Genomic DNA, 11,208 nt, shown 5'->3' on the forward strand with positions numbered 1-11,208 from the left:
CAAACCGAATTTAATTCGAACAGAATTTTGTCCGATCTTAATCCGAATTTTATCCGATTTTAATCTGAATTTGACCTAAACCGAATCACATCTGATCTGATCCGCAATTAATCCAATCTGAAAGTAGATCATAATCCGGAAGTAGATCTGATCCGAAATTGATCCAATCTGAAAGTAGATCATAATCCGGAAGTAGATCTCATCCGAAATTAATCCAATCTGAAACCGAACCGGTTATCCGAATTGCCAACTATAAATTATGTATAAAATTACGTAAAAGTAAGTATGAGTGAGCATTTCCCGGTTTAGAACCAAGAACCGAACCGACCAAAAATTTCATTTCCGGTCCGGTTCTTAACTAATTCTGGTCCAGGTCGATTCTTGTTTTTCTAGAAATTTCAGTTCTCAGTTCAGTTCGGTTCTTAACATATAAGAACTGTAAGAACCGAACTGAACCATATATAAATGAATATATAAAAAAATTTATATAAATACATGTATATATATTACGTATTATATTTTCTTATTTATAATATTATAATAAATTTTAAGAAAAATATGAATTTTTATTGTATTACCCGTTTCTTTAAATATATATGGTGTTTTGGTTATTTTTACAAATATTTTTCTTCATAAATTTAGAAAGTCATCCACCACTAATAAAAATCTTCTTTTACTAAGTTACCCTTAATAAATAATCAAAACAGTCAAAATTAAAAAAGTTACAATATAAAATAATATGCAAAATAGATAAATTTGAAATAAAATATAAAGTCGGTTATTTCGGTTCGGAACGGAACCGAACCAAAAATTATGGTACACTTCTTACATATAAACGGGTCTGGTTCGGTTCTTGAAATATTCCTATTTCGGTTCTTGGTTCTTTCGATTCTGGTTCAGTTCGGTCCGGTTCTGACCAGTTGCTCACCTCAAAAAGTAAGCGGGACAATAAATTGGCTCATAGTTTTCTTCACATGGAACTTACCTATATCATAAGAACCATCTTCCTCCTTGATTCTTAATATCCTGGACAAAAACTCACACTCGTTGTCACATCCAAGATTTAGCCGCAATATTTTCTCTTGATTATAATTAATACCACGCACAGTAATTAAGCATTCGTTTAACCCCTTGTGATATTTGGAATTGACATCGGGACCGAGGTGAAACTTGGAAGAGGGCAAAAGAGCCGACATTTATACAGTCAAATTTAGGGCGTATATGTCTCCATCTTCTGACGATCCCTATTAACCATATATACAGACTGCGCAATTGTAAAAAAGTTCTATAAAAATTGTCAAGTAAATATAGGATTCTCGAGCTGATATTTCAGATACAAATAATTATATTTTGGATATGTTATAGTTTGAATTCCATTAATGATCATTTCAAAAAAAAAAATTAGTTCAAATTTGCATTAACAGTTTATCATAAATAATATAGATCATATTCATATTTAAAATTATATTGCAAAATTTTCATAATTATGATGGGACAAATTGAATATACAAATCTTTCTGGATACTAAATACAAATTCCATGTTTAAAAATGGATAATTTTTTGGGCCAGATTAAACTTAAATTTTTTATTCAAAGATGAGAAATGAGTTATCTAGCAATTTATAATATAAAAATTAATTAAACGTAGTACTAGACTTATTATACCTATCAACTCACAAATGGGCTTATACATGTTCGGATATTCAAATTAATTTAATTTTATCCGATAAACTAATATATTTTGACTTTAATACCAACATAACAGGATTCTTACTATTTGTACGTCAAATTCGTTGCATCAACCCCCATACATTATTGGAATTAATTTCAAGCCCTGATTACAACTCACCCATATACAGAGAATGACTCGAATAGAAGATGAAATCGATGCAACTCTGAATCTTGCGTGCTAATGTGAGCAGATGTCTGTTATAAAAATTTAATGGTTGGGCCAAATACTATGAGGCGTTTTAGGGATTGTTGGAACAATAGGGTGGGTACCACGAGCGGGTTGACGAATAACCACATGGACCTCATACATTCGTGATAATTAAATAGTTTTGAGAACGTGCATTGGACATGGAGAGGAAGTTTAAGGATGAAAATTGTTCGTTATGTGGAAAGGCATGAAGCTGAAATGTTTAACGTGAAGAAGAATTGTCAGGAATTGGTTGTTGGGACGTTCGTATACTTCGTGGTCTGGTGATAAACATGGTTGTTAATACAATGAACGATGTGACGTGCTGATATCGAGGACTTTGACGAGTTTGATGTGTGTACTCGTGTTTAGGTTGTGGTAGGAATATGTTTTTGGAATGTGTTTATGTTAGGCTTATGTTTTGTTTAGTTTGTGTTAGGATTATTTATTTCTTGACAAAATAAAATAAGCCTAACTGATCACGATATGATGATATTGATTGAGTTGGGGTGGGGATTTTCGCTGACTAAATCCATTCAACCCCGGGAACCTTCGTAACCAAAGCATCACGACAACGTCCAAAGGTAACCTTTGGATTCTTAAATGTGGGGAAAAGAATCCTAGGTCAAGGCAGTAGCATGGTAGGGGAATCTTTGAAGGAGAATAACAGTACACCTTTCTTAGCAACCATCTTTTCATCCACCGCTTATTGCATCTTGTTGTAGAACTTGATCTCGTAAATTGGATGGTTTCTAATCAGAGGTTTACATACATAGTATGGATGATGATTTAATAAATGCTTAAACAATATCATACCATTGAATCGTTATAAGTTAAGAAAAAATGGCTTGTGCATAGATCTATCATCCTCTTAGGGGCTACTAACATAGTTTTTTCTCTTTACTGAATCAGTGCTCGAATTAGCAGAATCCATCAGCTTGCCACAAAACTTGGAGTACGCAGAGAGACTGACTACAAAGATATAAAGAAGAGGATGGGAAGATGAATAAATATTTCAAAAAGGTTGTTAGAGCCCTCTCACCCGGCCTGACATTTTCCATGACGTAAATCAAGTTTATCAGCCTCTATAAATCCATAGAGGATGTCTAAATCTTTATTCTTCATATCTATATTCCAGACTGGTTTACCAGTAGGCATTGGTTCTTTTTGCATCACATAGGGATACAAAGAGTTTACATTATAGTAGAACAAGTACTCACCATATGATTTATAGACATCAACATGACCTCTATAGTAGCCCCTTTTGATGAAATTATCTTTATTCACGTTTGAGATGTGGATTAGAAAAGACGAAGCACCGGGCATCTATCTTCTTTTCTTTCACATTTCCCAAAACTTGTTCCTTTGGAACATCAACATCATCTTTGGATTTCAGTCAAACAAAGAATATAATAGGCTTCATGTTGTTTATGAGTTTATGATCAGGCTGAAAGATAAAAGGCATAATAGCCTGAATACTCTAATTATCAATGTTGAAATTGTTAGCATCCAGAGATGAGTAATGGCATTTACTATTACCTTATGAGAAAAATCAACCCTCAACTCAGAATTATGAGAAACGGTATCGCTTAAAGGATCGGCAGAAATCTGTATGTGCTGTTACGGGCGGTTGTCTGAATTGCGTGCAAGGGGTACACTCGAATTCAGATATGACTGAGCATGTCTGAATTGCGTGCAAGGGGTACACTCGAATTCAGATATGACTGAGCATGCCAGGCCCTTCGGGTGTTCTCCTAGAGTTTGAGTCCATAAGAGCCCGGCTCGTTGTAACCCTAAAATATGGCGCATGGTAAGGGATCGGTCCCTTGTTGTCAGTGCTTAGTGTGAAATGATTTAGGCTCTATTTGGAATTACGGTTAAAAAGTGTTGTAGTTGTGAGAAAAAGTGCTGTTAGAAAAAGTGTTGTTTCAAAAAGTTGTTGAGTGTTTGGTAAATTTTGTATCAAATCTGCTGTTGAACGAAAAGCAAATATATTGGTGTTTGGTAAATAATTTCTATAATTGTTGTTTAGCAATGTGAGACATGTTAAGATAAACTAACTAGTTTTGGTCATCAATTATATTTAACTATTGAGCTTTGTCGCTAACAAAATTAAAAACTAAAAACGATGAACACTTTAACAAAATTAACAAAATTAATATGATAAACCTTTTACTTTAAAGAAAAGAGAGAGTTTATTCTCCCTGTATAGATTTTATCTCAACTTTCCTGGAAACTAATAATATTATGATCTAGTGTGGTTGAAACAAGACTTGAAGATCTCTCCATCATATTTCAAAACTTATAATGGCAATCTTTCTCCCTATTATGGGACTGTTTCTTATATTCATTGTGCAAGTTTATTATGTCCTTAGATTATGATGTTATTGTTAACCAAGTCCAGACTATGTTGATTATTCCAACATTATCGAGGAACTTTATAGTATGTTACTGAATCGGGAGAAAAGGTTGGAAGTGTATCATTTTGCAACTACTATTAGTTCTACCACAGCAATGCTTGCTCAGAATAATCGTAGTTTTACTAATAATCCAGTTCGTGGTAACTATGGGGGTGGAAATACAAGCAAAGGACATGGACATTCTGGACGTGGCTTTCAAGGTCGCACAAATAATAGTTATCGTTCTTATGCACATGGTTCCTCACATTATCATAATTCTCATGGCTCCCGGGCTTCCGTTGTCTGTCAAATCTGTAACAAGCCTGGACATTCTGCTCCTGCAAGTATTTGGTATCGTCCAAATAATATCATTCGTGTTCACAGTTATATGAAGTACTTTAATTTTAACTTGTTGCTATCATATACTGTGATATTTTCATGTGATTGTTGATGCTCGTAAGGATCTCAAATTATCCTTTATTTCTTCTTGCGTAAACTAATTAGAAGTTTTTGGTTTTGAAAGATTTTGATGAGAAAGGCAACTGTTTTTTAATGTATTAAAATAAGTGTTTGCTGGGGTTTGATCGGTGATCTGTTTTGTTGCTGCCCGCACAAGCTGTTGTTTCTAAAAGCTTGACTTCCCTGCTTTCCCAAAAAGCAGCTTTTTAATTAAAAGCACAGTTAGAAAAATATGCTTTTAAATTTACCAAACACTTCTTTAACCCGCTTTTCAGGAAAAAGCTGCTGTAACTTTCTGCAACAGCGATCCCAAACACAGCCTTAGTCAACAGATCGTACGAAACCGTCAAAGGAAGAAAATGACTCGGCTTTGGTTCCCAATGATGGAATTAACTCTGATTCCTCTTACCCGACTCTGAGCTAATAGGGATTGGTTATCTGGGACCAAGAATGGATAAAGCGGAAAGAGAGGATTTGATAGTTTCGATTTTTGGTCCCATCCGACGAACTACTTTAGGTCCTTATATTCTGTGTCCTTTCCTTCCTTCCTTTAATATCCCATATTTTCAAATATTATTATTATAATTATTTGGAATTATTTAAGTGAATTTTATGTGAATTTTTGTGAATTATCTGGTAATTGGAATTGATGCTTTGGATGTTTATATATGATATTATTTGAGTATTTTAATTTTTACATGTTTAGAATAAAATATAGATAATTGTGATATTTTCTAGTAATTTTTGGACTATTATATGATTTTATAATGATTTATGGATTTATTAATTATTTTATGAATAATTACAAAAATTATTTTATAAAGCCGAGAATCGTTCAAATTCAACCGTTTTTGCATTTTTACAACCCGAAACTCTTCCGAAAACTCCTTTCTAACCTAATCTGGTAATTCTGGACATTTTCCGTGTTTTGACTTTTTCGATCCGGATTACGGTTTAACCCGTGCGCGGCCCGGCGCAAGATTTTCGGTACGTTAACCATTTCGATAAATCAACAAAACCCGTATTCTCGAGAGACGGGATATTTTTACATTATTTTCGTATATGGTGTTTTATGAAAAGCTCGGTTTTGATAATTATCCAAATCTGGTATTAAATTGTATCGTTTTATAGTTACTTAACGGCTAAGTAAACTATTTTGGATCGTTTTGTAGTTACTTAGCGGCTAAGCAACTAATTTATCGATCCAAAATGAACCAATATTCCGTAAATATAAATAGCATATTTCTTATTTCGTTTATTCATTTGCAACCAGTTAAAATACAGTAAATGCAGAGAAAAACCCTAGAAACCGATACGTCCTAAAAATCAATCGTACGAATGAAGGCGTTATCGAACTCCGATTCGGGCGTGCAGCATATCAAAACGAAGCTCTCGAAATCTTCTTTCTGAATCAATCATCAATTTCAACCCAGAAACATCAGGTAATTTTCTGTTTAATTATTTTAATTCGAATTTATTAAGGATTTATATATGAATTTTTGTTCTTGAAGTTTTGATATGATTTGATGGCATAATCGTGTAGATAATATTTTTCTGATCATTTTGGTATATAATATGTGAGATTTTGAGCTTCGCATCACGTAGAATAGTGATTTTGATTCTCGGATTATGAAATTTAGGGGTTATATTCAAGAATATTTTCAATTAGAAATTAGGCGTTTTTGAATGGAGGGTTATTAGATGAAATTGAGGTTACAACTTGTAGATCGTCGAAAGACGAATCGAATGGTACCACTGGTTTTAACAGACGATCACTGGAAGGCTTTGATCGGAAAATTGGACCCAACCGGCGGCGGGATTTTTCCCATTCGTTTTCCCGTCGATTGGCTGAACGGTTTCCTGATTTGATAATATATTTGAGTTCCTGGTAAACTAAGCTACAAATCTGCACGTTCTTGTTAAGTTCTGGGTTCGTAGGAGATTTTCCGGCGAGCTCGAAGTCGCCGGCAATGGCGACGCCGGCGAACGTTGGGGAAGGTGGCAAAATTGCTACTTTGCCCCTGTAGTTTTGTAAATGTTACAAACCAGTCCTTCCTGTTTTCAAATTTATAAAAAAACGGATTTCTGTTTATAAAAACTTTAAAACTGATATTCTGTTTATTTTTAATTTTAGGAAAATTGTTTTAATTATTTTGAATTATAAAAATCATTATTTTTAATTCTGAATTTTTTTTTAATTCAAAAATAAATCCAAATTAATTAATTAATTAATTTTAGTTGATAACTAATTATTTAATTAATTAATTTAAATAATAATTGATTAATTAATTTAATTAGTTATTAATTAATTTTAATTGATTATTTAATTAGATTTAATTATTTATTTTTGATTTAAAAATTTCCGAAAAATAGTGTCGAGCTTTAAAATATTATTTTAAATTATTTTCCAGGCTCGATAATTCTTATAAAATTATTTTCGGGTGTTCTAGCCCTATTATGTAATTATTAAATGATTCAGAGTCCAATTTTTACTCCGAAAATGTTCAAAAATTCATAATAAATAAACCGTTCGTCCGTTTAATACGAAACGAACGCCTCTAGACTTAGAAAAATATTCCGCTTTCAATAAAAAATACTTTCAAGACCCAAATCCTTTTGTTTCGAAAGGTCATTTGTTTTACAAGTTATTCTGAGTCAAGTTTTGATCGATAAATTATATTTTTGACCCGATTTCAGTTTTAAGCATACCGACTCGACCCTTTTGATGAAACGAGACATGTGTTATATGAATTATGTGATACGTGAGTTATGTGTTTATGTGCTATGTGAATTACATGTGTATGTGGGTCAAGATTCCTGTATTTTATTATTATAGTTATGTGTGGGCTATCGTATGGGTAGACGATAAGCTGTTGAAGCGATGTTCGTTGAGTAATTATCGTTTAAACGATTAAAGTTGTATCTTTTAATTATAGATACGGATCGTTCGAGTGATCAGGACAGAGTGTTGAATAAAGAATGAGATGGAATAACATTGGATATCTGGCTTCTAGCAATCGCAGGAGCAGCATATCGGTGAAGTGTTGAAAAGAAAGACAGTGATATTTTAAGACAGAATGTCAGAATAGATGCGTCATTGCGAGTGTGACTAACTGCTAAAACCCAAAGGCAAGTACCCCTGACTTCACTTATCGTTCAAGTAACGTTTATTTCGAATCATACTATGCAAGTATCCATATCATCACTTATTGTTCAAGTGATATTTATCTTGAATCATATTATGCAAGTATTGCTTTCCCTATTCAGTTTATAATAGATAAATGTTTTACATATCGCTCAATTAAATAATTCTGTTTATGCAAATACTCATCTGCTATTATGTTCAGAATAGTCAAGTGATTTTACTTATCCAATTATCGGATTTATAAATGTTTTGGATTTTGAGAAAAGTGATTTGGTTGCGAATATTCCTACCCAAAAATTGGGGGAATAAAATTATTTCGGGTGTCGATTATTATGACCCCATTTCAATAAAAGGTTTTAAGATTAGATCATAATTGCGTAAGTGACCGGGACGGACGGTCCAACGGAGGGCTATTTCTAAGTGCCATATGGAATAATATGACACATTTTTTGCCACAAGCAGGTATATTGCCTTTTGTTTGAGTACTCGTGTTTTTTTGGGGTCACGTTTCTACGAATCATGACCTTATGCTATCACATGGGCTGATCAGCATGTGATAGTACGTCCGTCGGAGGATGATCCCAATCTAAATTATCATATCATTTTTTATATTCATAAGAATAAATGATTTATCAACTGTTTCTGTTTTGGAATAATGGTAAAATGCAGTTTTGATTCAGATTCTGATTTATGCTGATACTTACATTGTTGTTAAATATCAAAGGTGGTATTAGTATAGATGATTGATGTTGACTTCAGTATGGAATGTTGTGAGCATCAAAGTTCGTATTGATATCTAATTTGATATGATAGCAAAATAAGTATTAATTTTAAGAGTTCAGTTTTGAGTAAAGTTTATGATTCAATCCATAATCATTGTTTCATGTTATTGTGGTTTACGATATTTCCGTAAACACTGTTTTACGAGTTTTATTCTCGTCAAGATTCAAAGTATTGTTGAAGCATTTCGCTCAAAAATATCAAAATGGTTTGAATACAATTAAGGAATCAATTCTGGGATTCCTCAACTAAATTATTCTATTTCAACAATTATGATTTTAAAATATTCTGCACTATTGCAGATGTCGATTTTATATCAAAATGACCCGATATTTACTATAATGAACTTGCTGAGCATTTCTTCCGCTCATACTTGCCTATTTTTAAATTTAACCTCCAGTGAGGATTAGCTTGCGCTGTTTAGCTGCGTAATTCGAGGAAGTAAAGAATAAGCTTTTGGAAGGTGGTTGGTCCAGGGTTTGCGAACTAGTGTAAGTTCTATTGTGTAAAGTTGTTTATATTATATTATAATTGTGTTATTTTATAGTTGGGCCTAGTATACTTCTTTTCGAAGTTTTACTAGCGGGTTAATATTGAATTGGAATTTGTTGAAAAGAGTTTTAAAAGAAAGTAAAAGATTTATTTGTGAAATTTGGAATTCTTGTTTCTAGAACTGTAACCTTAAAAGATCTTGGATTAGTTTGGGGTCATAAATGATAAATATCTTCGGCTGACATTTATTTATTAATTTAACAGGTTAATTTGGATTGAGGTTTTATAGTGACGACCAAATACTCTGACCCCGGATTTGGGGGCGTTACACTTCCGGATTCCAGGTTTCTGAAGGAGTAGCGGCCTAAGCTAGAACTACACATGCGTGAATTCTTTGAAACGCAGGAGTTGAATGGTATACAAGACTATCGGCCTAAAGGAAAGTGTTTTCAAAAGGTATCCCTCTTCTATTTCGGTTTATGCTGCTTTTCTAGTTGAAACTGCCTGGAGATTCAAATCATTTTCATTCTCAACATCAAGAGAGATAAATCGTTTTTGTGTGGAAATGACGGGTTATGTGATTAATGATAAAATATATAAGGAATAAAAAATTATGAATTTATTATAATATAACTTTTTTCGATTATAATAGAAATGGGGTGACAGAGTAAGTAATATTTAGCGGAATCACATAATATGTAAGTTTTTTGTTATGTTAGTATTATAAATGAGAGTTTTTGAATGTCAATATTTAAAGTGAGTTGACAGCCAAACTTTAGGTACACTAAATATTTTATTTTTATCAGTATAAATTGAAAGAAAATCTCAATTATATGACAGAGGTGAAATATGAAATTGTTTCAATCATATAAAACATAACCATGTAGAATACCTTGTGTAAAAGTATTATTCAGGCTTTACAATTACAAATTATAATGTGTTAATTACATATTAAATCTTATTATTAAAAATATTTAATTGTTTTTCGAAATAAAAAATATATAATTTGTTAGGAAATACTCCCTCAATCCCGTCCAATTTTTATCATTTCTGAGAGAGTGTGCGACACACATTTTAAGATAAATATAAAGTATAGTTCTATAACGTTTTTTTAAAACTTTTTTTCTCTGAATAAAAATAAAATGTTTAAACTTATATTGAGATTTTTTTAAAGTTAAATTTTAATTCATCTCTGAAAACTACAACAAATTGGGAGGGTGGATTATAAGTAGAGCTGGCCAAATGGGCGGGTTTGAACCGCTCATTCGGGACCGGTTCGTACGGAAACCGTAAAAAATTCGGACCGAACCGGGCCGGTTCAAACCCGCACAGCTCGGTAAATTAGGTGAACCGAATACGATTACCAATTTTAGAACCAGGGACCGCACGAGCCCGCACGAGCCAAGCCCGCACGAGTCGCACGACCAGCCAACTCGCACAGACGAGCCCGCACAACACGCCCGCGGGTGTGCCTCACGCGCCAACGTCTTCCTCCTCTGCCCTACTTTCTGCCATGGCTCCAACGTTACACTCTGATTTCTGCAGGTTAACGTTACACCTGACTCCACCTCCAACTTCAAGGCTCCAACGGTACTCTAATTTCCTTATAAATATATACAAATAAACAATACTTTTATTCACAGTTTCTTCGACCTCTCTGTTTCTCTCAATCTCAATTTCTCCGACTTCTTTCTCCTTTCTCCGACTTTTTTCTCCTTTCTCCATCTACAAACATAACCCATTCGAATATAAAATTTACAATTCAATCCCCATTCGCAATTTTCAATTCAACAACAAAAATTCGAATATAAAAAAAGGTAACAGATATTCGCGAACAGGAAAATGAAACAGGGAAGAGGTAGCATTTCTTCTCAAGGTTCAACCCCGTCGGCTTCGATGCTCCCGCCTCGACCCGAATCCACGTTTAATACCGAAGAAGGTATGTTATTTTCCTGTCGATTTTAACCAAAAACTATGGGTTTCTGCTTCTGTGATGTTAGATTTTGTGTGTTTTT

The sequence above is a fragment of the Apium graveolens genome, chromosome 4, assembly GCF_009905375.1.
Source record: "Apium graveolens cultivar Ventura chromosome 4, ASM990537v1, whole genome shotgun sequence".
NCBI lineage: Eukaryota > Viridiplantae > Streptophyta > Magnoliopsida > Apiales > Apiaceae > Apium > Apium graveolens.